Source organism: Bombina bombina, chromosome 1 (assembly GCF_027579735.1).
Source record: "Bombina bombina isolate aBomBom1 chromosome 1, aBomBom1.pri, whole genome shotgun sequence".
Lineage (NCBI taxonomy): Eukaryota > Metazoa > Chordata > Amphibia > Anura > Bombinatoridae > Bombina > Bombina bombina.
Genome location: NC_069499.1, coordinates 1,123,645,805 through 1,123,671,501, shown reverse-complemented (window position 1 = coordinate 1,123,671,501; position 25,697 = coordinate 1,123,645,805).

Below are 25,697 nucleotides of genomic sequence, written 5' to 3'. Positions count from 1 at the left end.
CACTCCCCCATTACAGGTGTCATAGGTAAGTCAGGTGAATTGGAGAAAAGGAGTGCAATCAAAATTTAACATATTTTGAAATCATAACAAATAAGCATATGTGAACACAAAATATAGAGTTGTAACAAACCTATTATTAGAAAATTAATTGGCGGTCCCGTATTCACACTATACTGAAATGACATTTCATAAGTTATCTTATAAAAAGCTAAGACCTAACAGAAAGGGTTAAATTACTAATACTTTGAATTGCTTTAAGCATTCTCATACCTGGACTTTTTTTAGGAGATTTAAATACCCCCTTAATCTGAGGCAGCATATTTCAAATGAAAGACTATGAAATGATAAGTCATTTTAGCCACACACTCCACTCATACAGTGATCAATCATAAATGAAATGGGACTTGGGCTACAATTATAGCACCTCCTACTTTATATTGCTATTAGATAACAAAATATTATCTTTCTGGATTCACTACCTCCAATGCTTACAGAAATTTAATCTACATAAAGTTTAATATCCCAATCTGAATTTAGACCTTTAGGGACCCTTGTATTTAATTGAAAAATCCAGTAGACTTCCTTCTGACTCAAACGTTTTAGTCTATTCCCTCCTCTTTTAGGTCTTTTCACATGTTGTATGCCCTGAAAGCATAATAGTTTACTATTGCCATTGTGTTCATTTTTAAAGTGTAGGGCAACTGGGGTATCTGAATTCTCATCACCAATAGATCTAAGATGTTCTAAAAATCTTGTTTTGAGGGGTCTGGTCATCTGACCAACGTACTTAATATTGCATAATTTGCACGTGAGCAAATATATCATTTATGAAGTGTTGCAATTTATGTACTCCTTAATTTTGAAGGACTTCTCATCATCTATAGACTTGAAAGTGTCCCCCAAAATGGCATGCATACATGATGTGCATCTCCTACTACCACAATGGAAAAACAATTTCTAGGGGTAAGCCAGTTACCTGAAGTGATTGTAGGTAACATGGATGGGGAAAGAATGTTAGCCAGCGTTCTAGATTTACGTGTTACAAATTTGCACCCTCTCTCTACTATTTTGTCCATAGTATCGTCTACCCTAAGAATGGTGAGAGACTTTCTAATCATTTGACAAATAGCACTGTATTCCTTACTATAGGCCGTAATGAATACTGGTTTTTGTTGGTAATTTTCCTTCTTTCTAGTTTTACTCTTGATCATATCATATCTTGCCATTACATCTACTTGTTCCTTAGCCTCTTTTAAGTCCTGTATTCTGTACCCCCTCTCCAAGAACCGTTCCGTGGTTCTCTCTGAGTGTACTTCATATGCCTCTTAAGTGCTGCAATTTCTCTTTGTCCTCATGTACTGGCCTTTTGGAATGGCCTTTATGACATGTCTCGGATGGCTTGACTTTGCCATCAGGAGAGTATTGCCTGCACTTTCCTTCCTATATAATTCCACTTCTATACTGTGCTTACCTTTATCAGGTTTTATAAGTACATCAAGGAAGGGCATCTCTTTTCTGCTTGTGTTCATAGTGAATCATAGATTTTGCTGATTATCAGAGAGATATTTGAAAAAGTTTTTAACCATTGAATCTTCTCCTCTAAATATGAACACAAGGTCATCAATGTAGCGACCATAATGTATAATGTGTTCTTTGAAGGGATTACCATCACCAAAGACATGGGACAGCTCCCACCAACCTAAAAATAGGTTGGCGTATGTAGGGGCAAACTTAGCCCCTATGGCTGTCCCCTGTCTTTGGCGATAGTAATCTCCCTCAAATAAGAAATAATTATGAGTCAGCAAGAACTCAATGGATTTCAGAACAAACTCCCTGAGATCAGCATTATAATCAGTATACATTTCCAGACATGATTGTATAGCCATAATGCCCTTGTCATGTGGAATTGAGGTGTATAGGGATATAACATCAATGGTGACAATACAATAATCATCCAACCATTCCATTTGTTCTATCTGTTTGATGAAATCTGTGGTATCCCTTATATAACTCTTAAGGCCCAATACAATAGGTTGTAACAGAGTGTCAATCATGGCACTCAAAGGTTCATTTAATGAACCTATGCCTGCCACTATGGGGTGTCCAGGAGGGTGTACAATAGGATGTTCAACTAGCAGATAATCGAAATTCATTTTAGTTATTGCCCCAATCATCACCGCCCAATCCAAGAGATCATGAAGAATTCTCCTGTATTTGAAAGTTGGATTAGTAAGTAGTTTTTTCATAAACCTCCTCATCCTGGAATTGTCTATAAGCCTCCTTTATGTAGTCGGTCCTATCAAGGACGACCACGTTCCCTCCCTTGTCAGAATTGCGTATTACAATAGATGGATAATTTTTTAGCTGTTTTATAGCAACCCTTTCTTGTTTACTCATGTTGTCATATTTAAATAAGTCACTCTTATCCGTGCTTCTCTTATGTAATTCAATCAAGTCCTTCTCAATCGTTTTATGAAATACCTCTATGCTGTTGTTCCTTATATGTGAAGGATAAAAATCAGACTTACTCTTAAATTTCTTCAAAGGAATTTCAGTGCTCTGTAAACTTTGGACATCTCCACCTGCTTCTCTCTGCAGATGGTTTACGTCCAATTCAGCACATATATCAACAAAAGATAGTACATCAATATCTTGTGTATCATCATTAATTTGTTCTCTACATTCAGATTCATCCAAAGCATTGTCCTTACCCAATGTTTCAAAAAAATATTTCTTAAGGGTAAGTGATCGCACAAATTTATTAATATCAATAATGGTTTGGAACAAATCAAAGTGTGAACTGGGTGAAAAATTTAGTCCTAGTGATAACACTTTTATCTGATTGGGGGTTAGTTCTACAGATGATAAATTAATAACATTATTGGAGGTTAAATGTACTTCCTGTTCTGAGACCTTCGTTGTCTCCTGGGATAGCGATGTGTTTTCCCCTGTTGTTCCACCTGATAGCCTCTGCCTACCCCTATACTTTCTTCCCCGCTGTGTCCTATGTTTTTTGCTTTTGCTTTTGCCTGTAGGATACCTTTCATGTTTTTTGAAACCTGGGAAGTGGATATAGCAGTGTCCTCTCTATCTGTAGTAGATTGTAATACAAAAGTGGCAGTAGAATTAGCTTCTTCTGTACCCCCTTCAAAATCTGACGAATCATAATCATATTCAGTATCATTTTCATTAAACTTAACTCTCTTCTTATCCTGCTTGTAATTACTGCCGTCTAATCTGCCGTCCCCTAACCTACCTACATTTATTAACCCCTAATCTGCCACCCCCAACGTCACCGCCATTATAATAAAGTTATTAACCCCTAAACCTAAGTCTAACCCTAACCCTAACACCCCTAACTTAAATATAATTAAAATAAATCTAAATAAAATTACTACAATTAACTAAATAATTCCTATTTAAAACTAAATACTTACCTATAAAATAAACCATAAGCTAGCTACAATATAACTAATAGTTACATTGTAGCTAGCTTAGGGTTTATTTTTATTTTACAGGCAACTTTGTATTTATTTTAACTAGGTACAATAGTTATTAAATAGTTATTAACTAATAACACTACACTATAATTAAATTAATTACCTAAATTAAATACAATTAATTACAATTAAATAAAATTATCTAAAGTATGAAAAAAATAAACACTAAATTACAGAAAATAATAAAGAAATTACAAGATTTTTAAACTAATTACACCTACTCTAATCCCCCTAACAAAATAAAAAAGCCCCCAAAATAAAAAATAAAAAAAAATAGAAATAATAAAAAAGGGCCTTTTGTGGGGCATTGCCCCAAAGTAATCAGGTCTTTTACCTGTAAAAAAAAAAGTACTAATACCCCCCAACTTTAAAACCCACCATCCACACAACCAACCCTACTCTAAAGCCCACCCAATCCCCCCTTAAAAAAACCTAACACTAACCTCTTGAAGATCACCCTACCGTGAGAAGTCTTCACCCGACCGGGCAGAAGCGGTCCTCCAGACGGGCAGAAGTCTTCATCCAACCGGGCAGAAGTGGTCCTCCAGACGGGCAGAAGTCTTCATCCAGACAGCATCTTCTATCTTCATCCATCCAGCGCAGAGTGGGTCCATCTTCAAGACATCCGACGCTGAGCATCCTCTTCTGTCCACGGCTGACGACTGAATGAAGGTTCCTTTAAATGACATCATCCAAGATGGCGTCCCTTCAATTCCGATTGGCTGATAGAATTCTATCAGCCAATCGGAATTAAGGTAGAAAAAATTCTATTGGCTGATGCAATCAGCCAATAGGATTGAACTTCAATCCTATTGGCTGATCCAATCAGCCAATAGGATTGAACTGGCATTCTATTGGCTGTTCCAATCAGGATTTTTTCTACCTTAATTCCGATTGGCTGATAGAATTCTTTCAGTCAATCGGAATTGAAGGGATGCCATCTTGGATGACGTCATTTAAAGGAACCTCCATTCAGTTGTCGGACGTGGACAGAAGAGGATGCTCCGCGTCGGATGTCTTGAAGATGGACCCACTCCGCGCTGGATGGATGAAGATAGAAGATACCATCTGGATGAAGACTTCTGCCCGTCTGTAGGACCACTTCTGCCCGGTTGGATGAAGACTTCTGCCCGTCTGGAGGACCACTTCTGCCCGGTTGGGTGAAAACTTCTCACGGTAGGGTAATCTTCAAGGAGTTAGTGTTAGGCTTTTTTAAGGGGGGATTGGGTGGGTTTTAGAGTAGGGTTGGTTGTGTGGGTGGTGGGTTTTAATGTTGGGGGGTATTTGTATTTTTTTTTACAGGTAAAAGAGCTGATTACTTTGGGACAATGCCCCGCAAAAGGCCTTTTTAAGGGCTATTTGTTATTTAGTGTAGGGTAGGGCTTTTTTTTGTTTTGGGGGACTTTTTTATTTTGTTAGGGCGATTAGAGTAGGTGTAATTAGTTTAAAAATCTTGTAATTTCTTTATTATTTTCTGTAATTTAGTGTTGTTTTTTTTCGTACGTTAGATAATTTTATTTAATTGTAATTAATTGCATTTAATTTAGGTAATTAATTTAATTATAGTGTAGTGTTAGGTGTAATTGTAACTTAGGTTAGGTTTTATTTTACAGGTAAATTTGTCTTTATTTTAACTAGGTAGTTATTAAATAGTTAATAACTATTTAATAACTATTGTACCTAGTTAAAATAAATACAAAGTTGCCTATAAAATAAAAATAAACCCTAAGCTAGCTACAATGTAACTATTAGTTATATTGTAGCTAGCTTATGGTTTATTTTATAGGTAAGTATTTAGTTTTAAATAGGAATTATTTAGTTAATTGTAGTAATTTTATTTAGATTTATTTTAATCATATTTAAGTTAGGGGGTGTTAGGGCTAGGGTTAGACTTAGGTTTATGGGTTAATAATTTTATTATAATGGCGGCGACGTTGGGGGTGGCAGATTAGGGGTTAATAAATGTAGGTAGGTGGCGGCGATGTTAGGGATCGCAGATTAGGGGTTAATAATATTTAACTAGTGTTTGCGATGCGGGAGTGCGGCGGTTTAGGGGTTAATATGTTTATTATAATGGCAGCGATGTCCGGTTTGGCAGATTAGGGGTAAAATTTTTATTTTATTGTTTGCAATGTGGGGGGGGGGGCCTCGGTTTAGGGGTTAATAGGTAGTTTATGGGTGTTAGTGTACTTTTTAGCACTTTAGTTAAGAGTTTTCTGCTACGGCGTTGTAGTGTAAAACTCTTAACTACTGACTTTAAAATGCGGTACCAGTCTTGACAGGAGAGGGTCTACCACTCACTTTTGGTCAGACTCGTAATACCGTCGCTATGCAAGTCCCATTGAAAATATAGGATACGCAATTGACGTAAGTGGATTTGCGGTATTTCCGAGTCTGGCCAAAAAAGTGAGCGGTAAACCTGTACCTGCAAGACTTGTAATACCATTGTGCGTTAAAAAGCAGTGTTAGGACCTCTTAACGCTGCTTTTTAAGGCTAACGCACAACTCGTAATCTAGGTCTTTGTTTTTATTGTCTTTATTAACAAATAGATCACAGACATGAATATATAGGCTTTCCGTGGAAGTTTCAAGGGTGTTCCATGGGAGTGACCTGTATTTTAATTGGGAAACATTGCCATGGGTTTCTTATGTTCAAAACATTGTCCTCCATTTCAGCTGTACTTTTTCAGCCATACCAGTCTCTCATGCTTTTCAGTAACAACATTTTCCAATGTGACAAATCTAGTGAATGTGCAGTGAACCTGTATTAAGATGTGCATAATTTGAAGTGTTACTATACAGAATTAGTATTTTATTTTTGCGAACACACAGTCTATTTTGTGTAAACACGCTTTAAAGACAAAAACACCCTACATCCCCCCCACCCACTGCCTATATCGCAGATCAGTGGTGATGTTGTGATTCCTATTATATCCTATGGGAGATACATAGCTACTTGTCAGCACAGTGAAGATTAGCCCACTTTTTTGGAATATATCGCCACACTGTCAGTCTGGCGATGTTTTGAATATCGGGGTCCCAGAGAGATGCCATCCATAGAAATTAATGAACACATGGGAGTGAGAATGTAACTGGAGAACCCCTGGGGCTGATATAAAGGCTCAGTTTTCATCATTTACAAATTAAACTGAAATGTTTGCACTATAATTTAACTTGCTTTTCTGTAAGTTAAAATAAGTGAATTTTGAGCAAACTTCAACTGCATACAGCTGGAAAGAAAAAACAGTGAGACCAGTTTGTTTAAAATGTTTACAACATTTCACAAGACTTGTGAGAGCTTCAGACATACCCTGGTAACTCGCCTGTTCAGCCCAGGGAACACCCCTGTCTCTCCCACATTCTTAAACTGTCAGTTTTAGTTTACAATCGAGCAAATACAAAGTGCAATGTAATTTGTAAAATATACACAGAAATATACAAAGTATGATACTAGTTTGTTAAAGTAACATAGAAACTTCCAAGACATAATCAGAATTTGTAAAATCATTGCTAGATCTGAATCTAATGTATTCAAATATAAAAGAGAAAGTGCAAAGCTTAAATGCAACAAAACTGAAAGGCCCTAGGGGCATATTTATCAAGCTCCGTATGGAGCTTGATGTCCCGTGTTTCTGGCGCGCCTTCATGGTTGCCGAAAACACAAGTTATGAAGCAGCGGTTTATGGTTATGAAGCAGCTGCTCCATAACCTGTCCGCTTGCTCTGAGGCAGCGGACAGACATCGCCAGAAATCAACCCAATCAAATACGATCAGGTTGATTGACACCCCCTGCTAGCGGCCAATTGGCCGCAAATCTTCAGGGGTCGGCATTGCACCAGCACTTCACAAGAACTGCTGGTGCAATGATGAATGCCAACAGCGTATGCTGTCGGCATTTATCGATGTGCAGCGGACATGATCCGCAATATTGGATCATGTCCGCTGGCACAATGATAATTTGGCCCCCTAATCTGAAATATATAGTAATATCAAATACAAAGCACAAAGTTTAAGTGTAATAAAACTCTCATGTCATGCAATGCTCTATTGCACTGGGCTTGTCTCTTTAGAGTTTCACCTTTTTCTTTTAAACATTCAGTGAGTGCCCCTGTGAAGTCTGAACTACTATTTCTCTCCAAAGCTGGAGAATCCTTTAAATATCAGGGCCAAAGAGACTAACGCCCTCCCACAAAAACACTCTTTCACATATACTAACACAAATATTTTCACACTCATTCTCTCTCACACATACACACACACAAACACACTCACTCTTTCACACACAAACTCACACACACAGAAAGACACTGACAAACACAAAGACACTTACACAGACACACACACAGGCACACTCCCCCACTCAGATACACTCCCACACAAAGGGCTCCATGTACTAAGCAGTCAGCGAGCTACCCGCAACAAATCTTGCGTCCAAACTCGCAAACTGATATGTACAAAGCCGTCAATTATGTAAAAACTCGCATCTTTAAAATTGCGAGCGTACTTATCCGCCATACCTCGCTACCTCTCCATTTTTTACTGTAATTAGACACATTTGACCACCAACTCGCCAAAAACGAATGTACTAAAAAATCTATTTGTCCGCTCGCGTCAATCTCCGCCCCCACCTCGTTATTTTTGCCTCGCCACCTTTTAGGTGGCGGGCAAGGTACAAAACAATAGGAAAGCCACTAGACGCCAGTCTATACATATATAAAAGGCAGTAATATCAGCATTGTACTTACATTGTTCATTTCAGCAGCTATGGAGAGAATTCTGTTTTTGTTTATTCTCCGTTTGATGCAAATCCGGGCTAGAAGACAGAATACTGGAAATGTAGCTAATCGATTGGTTAGAAGAAGGAGAGTTCGAGTCCCCCGTGTATTCCTTCCACGGGTTGGTTTGCACGGCCTTTCTGACCGAGAGATCATACAAAGATTCCGGCTTGATCGTGAATCGATATTACACCTGTATCGAGAGATTGAAGATCATTTGGAGCCGATGACTGCTCGTTCACAAGCTATTCTGGGACTTCTGAAACTATTAGCTGCATTGCATTTTTTTGCAACAGGCTCCTTTCAGGCAGTTTCTAGCGTCATTATTGGAATGAGTCAATCTGCTTTTTCACGCCACTTATCCAAATTAATAGGGGCTATGATGGTTATTTTTCATTGATATGTTTGTTTGCCATCTACCCCTGAAGAATGGCAATCTATCAAGTCAAATTTCTATAGGATGGCTGGGATGCCCAATGTCCTAGGTGCCATAGACTGTACCCATGTTGCTGTAAGACCACTTCAAGCTCGTGAGGAGATCTATAGGAATAGAAAGCATTTCCATTCCTTGAATGTCCAGATGGTCTGTGACCCCAAAATGAGGATTATCAGTGTCCGTTCTAACTTTCCTGGCTCCTGTCATGATTCTTACATTTTAAGGCAGACTGGGTTATACCGGAAGTTCGAGGATGGAAATATGCCTGACGGATGGCTTCTAGGTAAGCATAACTAGCGTCTAATATGTCTCTCATTTCAATGTACCAAAATTGCGCCCAATTTGTCGACTGTAATCTGTATAGTTTAAATTTGTATTGTATAGTTCTGAATCTTTATAATTATTCTTATATTAATATTTATATTTATTATATCTTCTATTAGGAGATGGAGGGTACTCATGTACAGAATGGCTGTTGACTCCCTATAACAACCCACAGACCAGAAGTCAAGTACGTTTCAATGAAGCTCACCGATCTACCAGGGGGATTATTGAGAGGACTTTCGGTATTTTGAAAATGCGGTTTCGATGTCTTGATCGTTCTGGTGGTGCTATGCAGTATGCACCAGAGAAAGTTGCAAAAATTATATTGGTTTGCTGCATACTGCACAATATTGCAATTAAAAGAGGCTGTCCATTAGAAGATGAAGATCCAATAGATGCTGATGATTTACCAGAAGAAATATGTGTAGAACAAGCTAATAGGCGTGGAAATGCAACAAGGGACATGGTTTCAGAACAATATTTTGTGTTTGAGGATTAAAGTTTCAGTTGATCAATAAAAAACTTTCTTTATTAACTTGTCTCCATTTTTTTTTTAAGAATTAAGGTTATTAAAAATCACTCATGATAAACAGTTAAATACATAACAGTTGTTGCTCTTCAATTATCAAAGGTTTCAAATAAATAAAGTTTATGATCAAAGTTATTACAGACAATATATTATAGGTAATACATTGTCTTTGTGACATCACACTAGTGTCTACAGCTGCTCTCACTCTTTTACATTATGTGATTAGTGTAATGTAATCCCTCCATAGCTGATGCTAATTCATTGTATTGTGTCATTGAATTGTAGCTGTAACAAGCGACAGTATATTCAACAGTGCTTTATGTTATCAGATTGGATTTTTGAGTTAAAAAAGACTTGCTAATTTTATTTGTTTTATTCTAACCTCTATTTTTAACAGCTACTAGGTTTTCCCATATTCAAATAAATACCTTAAGGGATTACTCTTAACACTTATTTTCTTAACCTTTATAATATATTTTTGCATTCAAGATTTGTTAAAAGAATAGTGGCATATAGAAAATAATGGCAAAATAAATTATTTTATTACAAAATTAGAATCTTTAAACATTATATATTAACAATTGTAAACCAAAGTAACTTGTAATACATATAAACACATCTGAAAAAAAAGGAAATGTTTAGAAACCAAATAACAATTGTAAACCAAAATAAATTCTAATACATATAAACACATATGAAACAAAGAAAATGTTTAGAAACAAAATAACAATTGTAAACCAAACAACATTTTAATACATATAAACACATCTTAAAAAAATTAAATGTTTAGAAACAAAATAAAAATTGTAAACCAAAATAAATTTTAATACATATAAACACATCTGAAACAAATAAAATGTTTAGAAACAAAATAACTATTGTAAACCAAAGTAAATTTTAATACATATCAACACATCTGAAACAAAGAAAATGTATAGAAAACAAATATAATTTGTAATAACTATAAACATCGATATTTACAAACCTTCATAAAATACATTAATCTACATATACATTATATTTTTCTCTATTTTTCGGGGATACATATCTATATCAATGCGCTAATGATTGACATAACGATTAATCACGTCATCGTCTAACATGTCACGTCCTGAACCTTTTGGTGCTGGAGAATTGGTGATATTAGTTTATGCCATGGATAAATATTTCCCTAAACGGATTGGTGGTGTGAGGGGAGTGAGACAGGAATGCAGAGACAAAATTATATACGAGATGCTGAGAAGAATGCATCGTATTTCAAAAATTAAAAGAACAAGACGACAGTGTCTTAGAAAATATAGTGATTTGAAGAGAAGAGAACCGAAGTACTATAAATCGATTCGAAGATTGATAAGGACATGTAAGTTTCAAAATTATATATGAAATAATTTTTAATAATATAAAAAAAGGGTTTATTTTTGAACTGCGTCATCATTGACGAATCCAGGACAATATTATTTTCTGAGTATTACTTTGACTATATTAGTATATACAATTGCAAAAAGTTACAAAAGTAAGCATGCAGAACTGAGTTAGTAGATTAAAATTTAACTATATTACTATATACACTTAAAAGGTTAGAAAACTTAGCATACAAAAATGAGTTAGTAGAGTAAAATATAACTATATTAGTATATACCATTGAAACATGCAGAACTGAGTTAGTAGAATAAAATATAAATATATTACTATATAACATTGAAACATGTTAGAAAAGTAAGCATGCAGAACTGAATGTTTATTCCAATTTTTTTTTATATATATGTTTATAGATATGAGAAGTAGGAGAATGAAGTGTGCACACCCACCACGCTACCTAAGGTCAATGTTGGTGCAAACACCCAGAAGTGAAGCTCTTTCTCCACCTTTGCCAATAACACTATTGGATATTGAATTATCTCCAAATCCATATGAAATTTGTCATAAAAAGACACAGACAGGTAATGACTTATTATTTAAATTTTAAATCATATATTTTAGGTTTTGGCTTAAAAAGTTTTAGCATGCAATATTAATCAAGTTGCTAATTTACTTCTATTATCATTTTTTTCCTCATTAACTTTCTATCTTTATTTGAAAAAGAAGGCATCTAAGCTAAGGAGCCAGCCAATTTTTGGTTGAGAACCATGGACAGCACTCTTTGATTGGTTCTGTCCAATTAGCAAGTACAACACAGTTGGTTCACCAAAAATTGGCTGGCATCTAAACTTAGATTCTTGCTTTTCAAATAAAGATACAAAAAGAATGAAGTAAAATAGAAAGTTTATTTAAATTGCATGCACTATCTGAATCATGAAACTTAGAAATTGGGTTCTATGTCCCTTTTAATGATTATTATTATTGTTTTAAATAATATATCCTAGGTTTTTGATTTAATAGTTTTCTATCTTTATCTTTGTAATTACGTTCATAGATATTACCATGGAAGACATGGAAACTAGTATGGAAATGGAAGAATTTCAAAATCCTGATAGTGTGACAATATTTGAAGCATTGACTTCAGATGATACTCAACCAAGGATAGAAGTTTTACCAACAATGATGTTAGATAAAGGTATGTTTCATACTCAGTAATCTTAAATCTAAGAAAATCCAAGTTTTAACTAATACATATTTTATATTTCAAATAGGAGTTGGCTCAGATGAAAGCTTTAAAGGAGTGGACATAAGTGTAGAAGCTAATATAGTAGATAACGTAGATAACAGCACATCAGGAGGTAATATTTGTGATGAAAAACCCTATCATACATTGAATATGTATATGAAAATTGAATTAAAATTTGCTTTGCATTTATTTTTCTACAGATTTATCTTCAACATCAACTATTGAAACTGCAGACAAAAGTACTCAGAGTTGTCTTGAAGATCATGTTAAACAAAAAATTTCTAAAATTAGGGCAACTTTGGGAATGTTAATAGAGCAAGTAGATTTTTTATACCGTAAATATGTTATTTGATTTCATTTTTTGTTTTGTCATGATGATTGTCAGAAGAATGACAATTAATAGCTGAGAAAAACTTTTGTGTTGAAGAATCAAAAGTGAGTTTGAATTTATGTAAATAAACTTTTTTTTTGGCCATAAAAAAATGTGTCTTTATTAAATAATAACATTTTAAACTTAAAATACACAAAAAATAACTTATTAAACAATATATAGATGAAAAAAAATGAACAGTGACTAATATAGTGTTATAAATAATACAAAATGTTCACTCCAGACGTGGCCTCTTTGGGTCTGTTGTACCCACCCTTTCACTGACAATAGCCAACAGAGATTGTAATGTCCTTTCACTGATGGTTAAAGCTCTGTTAATTTGCTGGTTTTTCTCTTCATCCATCCGCCTCTGCCACTGGAACATCTCTCTTTGCAGCTGTAATTTCTGCATTTCTATCTCATTCCTTTGCATTTCTATTTCCACATTTTTTTCTGACAGAGCAGCCCAGCGGTCAATATTAGTGTTAATAATATTTTGCATTTCTCTGTGGTCCTCTCTGTATTGCCTTGCAAGTGTCAACATTTCCCTCAATGCAACATCGCCCAATAGTCCTTCTGCCGGTGTATTGTCAATATTTACACCACCTGTTTGCAGTGCAATTGGTGGTGCCTGTGTTTCAACAGGTTCCTCAATGTTTTCTGGTGTGTGAATTTCATCTGGTTGCGCATCTCCCAAATCTTCAAGAATATCTGGAGTCTCACTTCCATCATGCCCTCCTGGTGGTTCATCTTGAATGGGATTTTCCACTATCGGCATGAGATTGATAGTGATCTCCCTTGATGAGTTTTCTTCTTCTAGATCAAGACATAACAAATTGTTAGTAAATAAAATTAAAATGTTATAAAAACACTTGCAGAAATAGAATAGAAGGAGAGAGCAGATACAACCGTCATACACCAATTTAAGTTATATTATATATATATACATATGTGATACATACCATCAAATAATGGAGATGAATGTCCAGTCAATCGCTGGAAAAGACGTCCCAAATCACCTATAAAAAAATAAATAACATAAAAATAAATAAATAAATAAATAAAATTAAAATGTTTTTTTGTCAATGTAACTATATATTCAAAATTATTAATGGAAATGTATTTTGCAATTAACTGGACACTGAAGCAAAAATAATCTTTTTGAGAATAAGATATATTGCATGGAATTTCTATCAACTTTCTTATGTAATACTATGATCAATTCTCAAAAAGAAAATAATGATAAATTTTAAAACCATTAGAAAGTTGATTAAAATAGCATGCATGCTCTACACGAATCCTCATTTAAAAAAAATTGTACAGTGTCCCTTTCATGAAAATCTATGATCATTGCTATTTGTCCTTCAAATTACATTCCATCTGTAAAAGATCTCGAAATAGAATATGTCAATAATGACATTTGACATTTAAAAAAAAAAAAAAAAAAAAAATAATTGAGAGATAAAAGAGATAAAACACACAACATTGAAATTATTCATTTGTAAAGTACTTACCAGTTGCTCTACCAACACCAGTTTGTGGAGTGCTGGTCCTTAGATCAGGTAGTGTGTCCGCCGAGGAAGCTGTGTGTGTAACATTAGATGTTGAGCGTATTAATTGTCCATGTGTAAAACTAGCCGAAGGTCTGGAAACAGCTGCACTGGGTGGTCTTGAAACCGCAGAAGATGAAGTAGAACAAGTGGGCACTTCGTTACTCCTCACAGGCTCTGCTTGTGTTGTTGGCGTCGCTTTAAAAAAAAAATAAAAAAAAAAAATTAGGTTTATTTTTATTTCTAGTTGAAACTGAAAGCTAAAAGTGTTAATAATAATAATTACAGCAGTGAATGCAGGCTCAATCATTAAAGGGACATGCCAACCACCTTTTTTTATGATTTGGAAAGAGAATGCAGTTATAAACATCTTTATAATTTACTTATATTATCTAATTTGTTTTATTCTCTTGATATTCTTTGTTGAAAAGCATTTGATTGATGCACAAAGAAGCCTCGTGTGATTGGCTCAACATGTGTATTTATTTTTCTTCAACTAAGAATATCTAGAAAATGAAGCCAAAGAAATAATGGAAGTAATTTGTAATGTTGTTTAAATTTCAATTCTCTATCCGAATCATTAATAAAAGATTTTGGGTTTAGTGGCCCTTTAAAGGGACATGAACAAATATAATTACCTTTACAAATTGCATAAGAAAATGCTTTTTCAAAAATATTTAATTGTATTATGTTTTTGCATTCATTGGATTTTTATACTTTGAGGAAAAGCAAATCTATACAGGCACAGTAAATGATCATTGGTTGATGCACATAGATGGTTCATGTGACTGCGTCAACTATGTGCATAGCTATATCTGAAAAAAGTATATGTTTATAAAGCGGAGAACAATTTGGAAAGATGTTAACAATAATATTCTATAGTCAAATAACGCAACATGGAAGTCAATAGATCAGAAATTTAAGAAGGCATGTGATCTGGGGTTAGTCTCATGATTAATGTCGGACATACAATATTATTTTAATAGTTTCAAATTACATTATTTCTATTGTCATTATCTCTTTAAGGTTTCTATGCAATACTGGTTTGAAAATAAACACATGGGTGTTATCTTTAGGGATCACTATATTAATAATCAACAAATCTTTAGTTCCGTTAGACCATTAAAAAAAAGGCAGTATAACAACACTATTATTGTACAATCCCTTATACATATATGCGACATAAATGATTACAGTATTTGGGGCCTAAATGGCTTGTACAATCCCTTATACAGATATGCGAGATAAATGATTACAGTATTTGGGGCCTAGATGGCATATATAGATTAGGATACTGAAGCGTAAGAAGTCAGATAATGTTATTTTAAAGAAATATATATTGGAGACAATGACCTATCATAACTTTAAAAAAAACATTTACGTCAACTATGTTGTACATTTACCTCTTAAATCACTGTCACAATCATCCGTTATGCCAGTGATGATCTCTGGTCCCAGACGCTGAACAAGCTTCTGCTCATAATCATTGAGGTCTGCCACATATGCTGGTCCACCTCCGGTAGCACGTGCTGAATTTTTTTCTCTGGCCAATTTAGCTTTGGCGAAGCGTTTAATGTCGTTGTAACGCTTCTTCAGCTGATCGACATCCTTTTTTCCTGGACCCTGGGCACTAACAGCGTCGCTGATCCTTTGCCAGATCTGCTTCCTCCTAGAAAAATTTGTCTGTTTGACACGACATCCAATCAAATAATCATAAGAGTCAATAATCATGTCAATCAAAACGACGTTTTGCTGATGAGAAAAGTGAGGATTCTTGGATTTTGAAGTGGTTTCAGATCCAGATGAAGCCATATCGAAATTGTAAATAAAGATCACAAAAACGAGCGCTCTGTAATTACTCTCCAAAAATTTTGGAACAATAATAAAGTTGTTTAGAAAAGTTGTACATTTATAGGAGCAAAATTCTATTCCCGCGACTACTATGACGTTCATGACACCTTACATGTCACGTGTTAACAATTGGCCAGACAATTCAACTGAAAGTTAAGTACATCAGCTTAGTCGCGGCGAGCGAGGCGTCAAATTTATCAATATTCCGCCACTGCTCGCGGCGGGCTAGACGTGTCTATTTATTGTGGGATTATTAGTACATAGCTACAGCGGACACCATTTCGCCCGTGGCGAGTAACGGCGAGTTTAGCCGCGTCTAAAATGACGGATGAATTGACGGCTTAGTACATGGAGCCCAAAGACATGCAAGAGAGAAATAACTGTAGGCATGTGCAGTATGTTTGGGAAAAAAAGACAAAAAATGCTGGCTGCACCAACCTATAAAAGTGTATCATGGAATAAGGGATATCATAATATTTGCAATTATAAAAACAAACGTATGTAGGGCAATTGCAATGATGTGCAGGAATGTGTATAAGTGTGCTCAAAAAAAGGTGCAAACACCAATACAAACCAATACTTGATACACAAACAATCTCAAGGTGAATAAATCAATCAGTCCCAAAAGTCAATATGTCAAAGTATTCAATTCCTGTGATCTATAGTTTCAGGGTGGCTGCAGACTTCTTCAAATTGATCAGGTGGACAATACAGATCTACAAAAACAAGATGAAAAGAAGGCGCCGCAATAGTGCGGTATCACTGACGACCCGGTAAAATAATAAATAACAATGTCATCATACCCACAAATCGAGTGGCACTAGTGAAGTGCTAAAAAGCCTCCTGAACTTTAAGAGCCATTCAGAGAGCTCCCCCAGTCAAGTCCCGTCACTCCCAGGATAGACGTCCCTCAGATCAGCAGTGTTCGTCTAGGGATACTGCGTGTCTCCCTGGGTATGACACGGCTGTGGTGCTGGAAACCACTTTTACAGAAGGAATTGCCTTTCTTTGCTGGAAGTTAGACAATATTCATCCACATTGGCCTCCAAAAACAAGATTTTAGGGGCATATTTATCAAGCTCCGTATGGAGTTTGATGCCCCGTGTTTCTGGGGAGCCTTCAGGCTCCCCAGAAACACAAGTTATGAAGCAGCGGTCTAAAGACCACTGCTCCATAACCTGTCCACCTGCTTTGAGGCGGTGAACAAACATCACCGCCTATACGATCGGGTTGATTAACACCCCCTGCTAGAGGCCGATTGGCTGCGAATCTGCAGGGGGCGGCATTGCACCAGCAGTTCACAAGAACTGCTGGGGCAATGATAAATGCTGAGAGCGTATTGCTATATCGGATCATGTCCGCTCGCACAATGTTAAATCGGCCCCTTAATGTGCAGTCATATTGGTGTGGGACAGATCTTTAGTTTGTAGGTGAGACATATACTCCTTGTACTGAACCTCAGGAATGATCAGACAGAACAAATTAGCTTGAACTCTGAAACTTAAACTGAAAGGCCCTATTCTGAAATGCATAGTAATATCAAATACAAAGCACAAAGTTTAAGTGTAACAAAACTCATATCATGCAGTGCTGTATTGCACTGGGTTTGTCTCTTGTTTACATACATAAATGAGAGAGATCTCACAGTGCTGGAGAGTTTTGCCCTTTTACTTTTGAACATTTAGTGAGTTCAGCCCCTGTGAAGTGAAGTCTGAACTACAATTTCTATCCAAACTGGAGAATCCTTTAAATATCAGGGCCAAAGACACTAACGCTCTCCAACAAAAACACTCTTTCACACATACTAACGCAAACACTCTCACACTCATTCTCTCTCACACAAACACACTCACTCTTTCACACACAAACTCACACAAACAGAGAGACACTGACAAACACAAAGACACTTACACACACAGGCACACTCCCCCACTCAGACACACTCCCACACAAAGACACACGCATGCAAGAGAAAAATAACTGTAGGCATGTGCAGTATGACACACAAATGGAAACTCGAACTGTCCGGGTTATTACCGGACAGATGGCAACCCTAGTGGTGAATATCAACTGTCTCAGTTGTTTGTGCAAAATTGACTTTACTTGCATGATATAAAATTTTATTATAGACTATGCATTTATGCTTCTGTCATGTAACTTACTGAATTCCTTAGAGGGACATAAAAGTGCAATTTAATGTATTCAATTATATGCATTATTGCTTGCCTATAACTATGTGTTAAATCTCGGGGGGGGGGGGGGACACATAGTTAAATTAATCAGGGAGCACTTCTAGGATGTAACTGAAAACATCTGGTGAGCCATGGGAAAGAGACTTTTGTGTGTACCCACCAAACACCAGCTAGCTCCCAGTACACTCCCAGTACCTATCTATGCTTTTCAAGAAAGGATATTAGTGAATAAAGTAAATTTGAAAATAGAAATATATTTATTTTTAATGTGTGCAATATGTTTAATACTGTATCTCTCACTTCTCCAAGTTGCAAATATTCATGTTTTAATTCTTTCTCAAGAAATCTTGAAATGCAGGGGAGATGTAAAAACTATTTTTAAATCCCTTTTTGCAAAGTCTGTAGTTTATTTATGACTTTATGGAAATCTGTTTTCCAGACATAGCATAGTATATTTTTAGCAAACTGTGATGGACTCTGATAAAAGTTAACAAAATAATAATAAATAATAAAAATAACTATGGTGAATGAGGAATTTTAGCTATGAAAACTCAAAACAGAATCCATTGTGCTACTTTATTAGGTATTGTATAAAACAATAATGTGAGAAGCTGAGCTGGATTTCCACAACTTGCACCAAGGCAGAGGTTATATAGATCTCTCTGACATAAAACGGACTGATAAATGTTGCAAATGAGCAGCAAATTTCATAGTGGATCACCACGGTGATACATCCTCTCTGAAATGGATGGTAACTGAAAAGAATAAATCTCTAAAGAGAGAAGGGGATAAAACTAAATTATTGTTTAAAAGAGAGACCTACTGGATTTTCACTTTGCGCACTAGAAAACCCCAGGGCTTCAATTCAGCCTATGACCTGATAACGTTTTGGGAATGAAATGATAAGTCATTAACTATTTATTAACTTATTAAAGTTAGTTAACTTGGAATCATGTGTTACCAGCTAACTTTCTTTAAAATATGTTGAAATATATCTATTTGTTCATATAATGTACTTTGTGTATCCACTATATTTATATATAATTCAGTACCCCCTTAAATCCACCTTAAGAGACACTGGTCACATGATTGTTAAACCAATGACAGTTTTTTTGTGTTTTTTTATTAAGGTCTATGTCTATGATTAAGGCAGAACACTGAAAGATGTCCAACATGACCTGCTGTGTTGTTGAATTTTTATATTGTGCACTCAGAGATTATATAGACACAGACAAAATTATTAGACATTGTGGGCTAGATTTCAAGTGGTGTGCTAATTGTTGTGTAAGAGCAATATCTTTTTTTTGCGTGGAGAGTGCAATTGCATTTTACGCTTGTCAGGTTAGCGTGACTGAAAACCTCCTGTAAAGGGTAGTGACCTAAACACAACATAAATACATTTACAATTACAGTTATACTCATGTACACATTATCTAATAAAAATATTCATATATATAAAAAAAAAGTTATAAGGGCTCAAAGGTATATGGACTGCAAGAGCTATATTGTTATATACATACATACATATACATGTCTACATATGTCTATGTATATATATATATATATATATATATATATATATATATATATATATATATATATATGTGTGTGTGTACATATGTATTTATGCATTTGTGTTTTACTGTATATTTACTGTACCTATTTCACATTCCAATGTTCTTCACATATAGGAAAATGTTATATATATTCCTATATATATCTGTAGCATATACCTATACCTGTCTATCTATATATGTCTATATATATATATATATATATATATATATATAAAACACAGGAATGGACCGCACTCACAGACTGGACTGGGTACACATCCTAAGCCACTGTTAACTCCACAGCCCTGAACACTGACAGACAGCTGCAAAGTTCCCAGCAACCCAGGCAGTTAACCCCAGAGCAACCTGGGTGTCAGGTCCGCAGGGGAGCATTACAAACATTAACATAAAACACAAAAAAAACAGCACTCACTAGCAGATTCACAGCAATGTTTAAAAGCAAAACTGGGGGAAGTCAGTTACATTTGGCGCCAAAGGATCAAGCCCAGGACCACGACAAGGTCTCCCCCTTCCTGGGACCCTAAACCAGCACCCACACAATGCATACTTCCAAACAAACCAACTGGGAACCTCCCAGGGTGACACAGGCTTTTGTAACCTCCCCTATGTAAATACAAAACACAGGAATGGACCGCACTCACAGACTGGACTGGGTACACATCCTAAGCCACTGTTAACTCCACAGCCCTGAACACTGACAGACAGCTGCAAAGTTCCCAGCAACCCAGGTAGTTAACCTTAGAGCAACCTGGGTGTCAGGTCCGCAGGGGAGCATTACAAACATTAACACAAAAAACCCAGTACTCACTAGCAGATTCACAGCAATGTTTAAAAGCAAAACTGTGGGAAGTCAGTTACATTTGGCGCCAAAGGATCAAGCCCAGGACCACGACAAGGTCTCCCCCTTCCTGGGACCCTAACCAGCACCCACACAATGCATACTTCCAAACAAACCAACTGGGAACCTCCCAGGGTGACACAGGCTTTTGTAACCTCCCCTATGTAAATACAAAACACAGGAATGGACCGCACTCACAGACTAGACTGGGTACACATCCTAAGCCACTGTTAACTCCACAGCCCTGAACACTGACAGACAGCTGCAAAGTTCCCAGCAACCCAGGCAGTTAACCCCAGAGCAACCTGGGTGTCAGGTCCGCAGGGGAGCATTACAAACATTAACACAAAACACAAAAAACCCAGCACTCACTAACAGATTAACAGCAATGTTTAAAGTGAAGGTCAAGTCTGGGGTTGTGCTTAGCAGTTTTCAATATTTTAGCTAAAATGAGTATGATGTTCATTCATCAAAGTATAGATAGATACAAGCAAAAGTTTTATATTTTACGTTTTGTAACCGCTCCGTTTCAGCTGTAAAATCCGCCCGTCATAGTGCCTTTATTGATTGACATCTTTTGTCTCCAATCTATTGTTTTACCCCGTGGCGTCCAGCCCCTTTTCGCTTTCGTCATTGTCAGCTTATGCGCATGCGTGGAAGTAAACATTGCGTCATCATCGTCATGCTCGTCCCCGTAATGCGCATGCGTTGTCCGCTTGCAAAATGACTGCATACAAAGTTACGGCCGTTAATTACACGCATGCGCTATTGAGCTGACCATACGCATGCGCATTTCAAACAGAACAAAGGTGCACGAGCGTAGTCCCGTTGTAAGAAACAAAGCGACGTCATCAAAGCAGAATAAGGAAGTCTTGTATGGGCGGAGATAAATGCGATAACGGAGCAACATTATAAATACATTTTTTGGCTAAAGGATTAGTAAAGTAAGCGAATTTAATGTTTTTAAGATAATCTTCAACATGATGTAGTTTGAATCCCAAAAATTTACCTTCACTTTAAAAGCAAAACTGGGGGAAGTCAGTTACAGCTGTCTGTCAGTGTTCAGGGCTGTGGAGTTAACAGTGGCTTAGGATGTGCACCCAGTCCAGTCTGTGAGTGCGGTCCATTCCTGTGTTTTGTATTTACATAGGGGAGGTTACAAAAGCCTGTGTCACCCTGGGAGGTTCCCAGTTGGTTTGTTTGGAAGTATGCATTGTGTGGGTGCTGGTTTAGGGTCCCAGGAAGGGGGAGACATTGTCGTGGTCCTGGGCTTGATCCTTTGGCGCCAAATGTAACTGACTTCCCCCAGTTTTGCTTTTAAACATTGCTGTGAATCTGCTAGTGAGTGCTGGGTTTTTTGTGTTTTGTGTTAATGTTTATAATGCTCCCCTGCGGACCTGACACCCAGGTTGCTCTGGGGTTAACTGCCTGTGTTGCTGGGAACTTTGCAGCTGTCTGTCAGTGTTCAGGGCTGTGGAGTTAACAGTGGCTTAGGATGTGTACCCAGTCCAGTCTGTGAGTGCGGTCCATTCCTGTGTTTTGTATTTACATAGGGGAGGTTACAAAAGTCTGTGTCACCCTGGGAGGTTCCCAGTTGGTTTGTTTGGAAGTATGCATTGTGTGGGTGCTGGTTTAGGGTCCCAGGAAGGGGGAGACCTTGTCGTGGTCCTGGGCTTGATCCTTTGGCGCCAAATGTAACTGACTTCCCCCAGTTTTGCTTTTAAACATTGCTGTGAATCTGCTAGTGAGTGCTGGGTTTTTTGTGTTTTGTATATATATATATATATATATATATATATATATATATATATATATATATATATATATAGGTATCTATTTTATGTTAGCCTTATCAAAAAAATTAAATATAAATTAACACACACATATATATAATTAGTAATAACAATGACATTTGTTTCTATGTGAAGAACATAGGAATGTAAAATATGAGTAACGCGCTTTGGGTTACGCAATTTCAGTCTAATGCGGTGTCAGGTTAGCATACATGAAGAATTAGTAATTTTAAAGCATGTTCTTGGATTTTTCCTCTTTTCACCTTGTAATATGCACTCTACCCAACGTGTGTCTTACTTCTAGCTTGAGCGAAAGTGCTAAATAGCGTGCCACTGGCCCAGAATTTCTTTCATTTTGCCATACAAAAGAGGACCTTTCAGAATGCAGAAGCTATTATTTTAAAAAATAGATATTTCTGTGCTGAATGAATCAACTTTATCTTATTAGACACGTGGAGGATTGTCAATCACTTGTCCACAAAAAAGCATATCATGCAAGTTTCCTTAACCTTTTCAGGTCAAATATTTTACTGCAAGTTTTTTAAATGCATGGTAGAATATTTCTGAATACAATTACTCTACAAAGGCACTTAATAGTTCAATATTTAAATGCTATAATGAGTAACATAATTTTATAATTGCACTCTGACCTCTCTCAAGCTATGTGTTTAACACCCATACAGGGTTTAAACCACTTAGTTAAAGGGTTCCATTTATAAAACTGTGACAGCAGTTTCGGAGCCCTGTTGGCTGCAGGTTTGTCTGAGTGAGCCTGCAGCAGAGAGTTAAGAAGCAGCAGTCATCAGACTGCTGCTTCTTAACCTATGATGCCAACTGTTATGTGGCGTATCTCAATAGCCCCTGACTTTCCGACCGGGGAGATTGACAGCCCCTGCTTGAGTGCAGTTGGCTGCACGTGAGCAGGGGGCAGCACTCCATGCTACCAGTAGTGTGCAATGTTCTAATGCCGAGCGGAAAGAGGGGAAGATGTATGCCCCTGTCCACCAGCTCCATGTTAAATCTGGGCAAAAGTGTGCTCTGGAGCAGCAGAGTAAATGTGTCCTCGAGCTGGACATAGCTGGCAATTGATGTTACACAAATATACTGTGTTTAGCTCAGAAGTGGAAGTAAATTTCCGCACCCGAGCAGATTTTAATCTTAAAAAGGACAAAAAAGAAGGCGCCAACATAGTGTGATAAGTCTATATTATAACATAGCTCTTAGCATATGCTGTGTTAAATCGCCTGTCACTAGCTTTCTTGGCTTCTAATTATTTATGGACTTTATTCTAATTTGCCTAACCTTTTGCTCCTAGACTCTCCAGTGAACTCATGCATTTATTTTTCCTTTGGAAGTTTTGTTTTTGAAGACAGCTCTAAGTCTCTCTGCATTTTTGCAGTGAGGAGGATTTTTCCAAGCTCTCTACTTACCTGTTTCAACATCCATCCACAAGAGACAGCACATACCCTGAAGAGGAAGGGACCTTGCACATCTTTAACGAACAGGAGAGCCACTGCATCAAGGGATTCACCTGTATCACTAGTGAGCAGCTACCTGGACAGCTGTTAATGTTCCAGAAGGCCGTTGTAGCACTTCTCAAGTGCCTTACTTCTTGTAAGTACGATTAATGAATGCGTGGGGAGTGAACACCTTTCAATACTGAATCACACTATGTTGGCGCCTTCTTCTTTTTTGTCCTTTTTACAGATTTGTTTCGTTTGAATTGCCTTCAACTTCTGGAAGAAGTGTTTTGCAGCCATATGAACTCCATTACAGCTTTGGACTTTTAGGTTTATATACCAGTATTATTTGTGTGATTGATATATTTTTATTTTTACCAGCCCTGTGGGTTATATCACATTTTTATTTTGGTTGTGTGTTATCACATATTTTTTACACTAATATGAATTTTTTAACCCATTAGGCATTTGGTTTATTACTGCCAACACTATTGTTTTATTGTTATCACAATTTATATAGGCGCATCTGACATTATTATCTTGTATATTAGATTTTAATCTTATGTGGAGGTTCAATCACATAAAGGTGAATTTCAATTAATTATACATTTCTTGTGATGTGGATCAATAGGGTTTTTGTGGGTTTTCAAATTCAAACCCATTCCAAATAATTTGAAAATTTCACAATAATTATTTATCTTATTCTTGTAAAATACAATAATGCCATTAATAATAACTAATGTGCTATCCATGGGGATAATGCAATACTGGCAAACTGGCAATTGAATAATCAGAAAACACTTTCCCGGCAGCCTTTCAATGAATATTTGGACCATAACATGGACATGTTGAGAACACATTTTTGCCTTTTTTGAAAAGGCTTTTCTTGGATTTTGTTACTGCATACCTCAATTTATGGTCCCCATTTAAAAACATTTAAAATCACACATAAAAAAGGGAAGTGTAAATATCATAATTATATTATAATATTATTATATAATTTTATATATAATTATAATAATACTGAAAAAATATCCTGTAATGTAGATGTTGTTGTTATGTTAATGTGTAAAGTAATTATATACGTTGTATTTGAATAGTGTCCTTTAATGCTGTGTCCCTAAGTCCCAAGTGACGTGGGCAATGGGCGCAGACCCTGCCTTATAATCTTAAAACAAAGAAAGAAGAAGGTTGAGAGACCCCCCCCCCCCCTCCTTGTATAGAATACACTTAATAGCACTCACCCTTCTTCTTCCTTTGTTTTAAAATTAAGTAAAAATACACAGCACCAAAACCCAGAAACTATAATCTCTAATAAAGAGACTTGTCATAAGGGCTAAGAGTTTAGTATAAAAGGCAGTGCCATTTGTTTTCTCATTCCTGCCTTATAATCTGTCTCATACAAGGACCAGAAACAGGATTTATTGTACTTTGATGTACTTGTCATGGTTCCAAAGTCTGGATCATTTAGGTGGAGCTTTACAATACCCTTATCAGTTTGTCACAGATATCATCTTGGCATGTTGCTGCTTACGTAACCTAGCCCAACACAAGGGTCTTCTGAGTGTCTTGCATTTCAACCTGGTCATGTGGATAAGCTATAACATTTATCCAGATGAAAATAGGGATATAGCCAGGTTTGTGACCAACTTCTACATTTTCCAAGGCATAGTACTACTAAAACCATATATAACCTAAGAAAAATAAATGTAATATAATGTACAATATACAAAAATATCTCTATTATTTTATTTATATTTTAAACATATTTATTCAATAAAACATGTTTTTATATGTTTTTGACTAGACTCAATTGCACCCTTACAAAAAGGTTTAAGGATCTATAACATAATCAAACTATAATGTCTATGTTACAGATCCTTCCTTAGACCTTTTT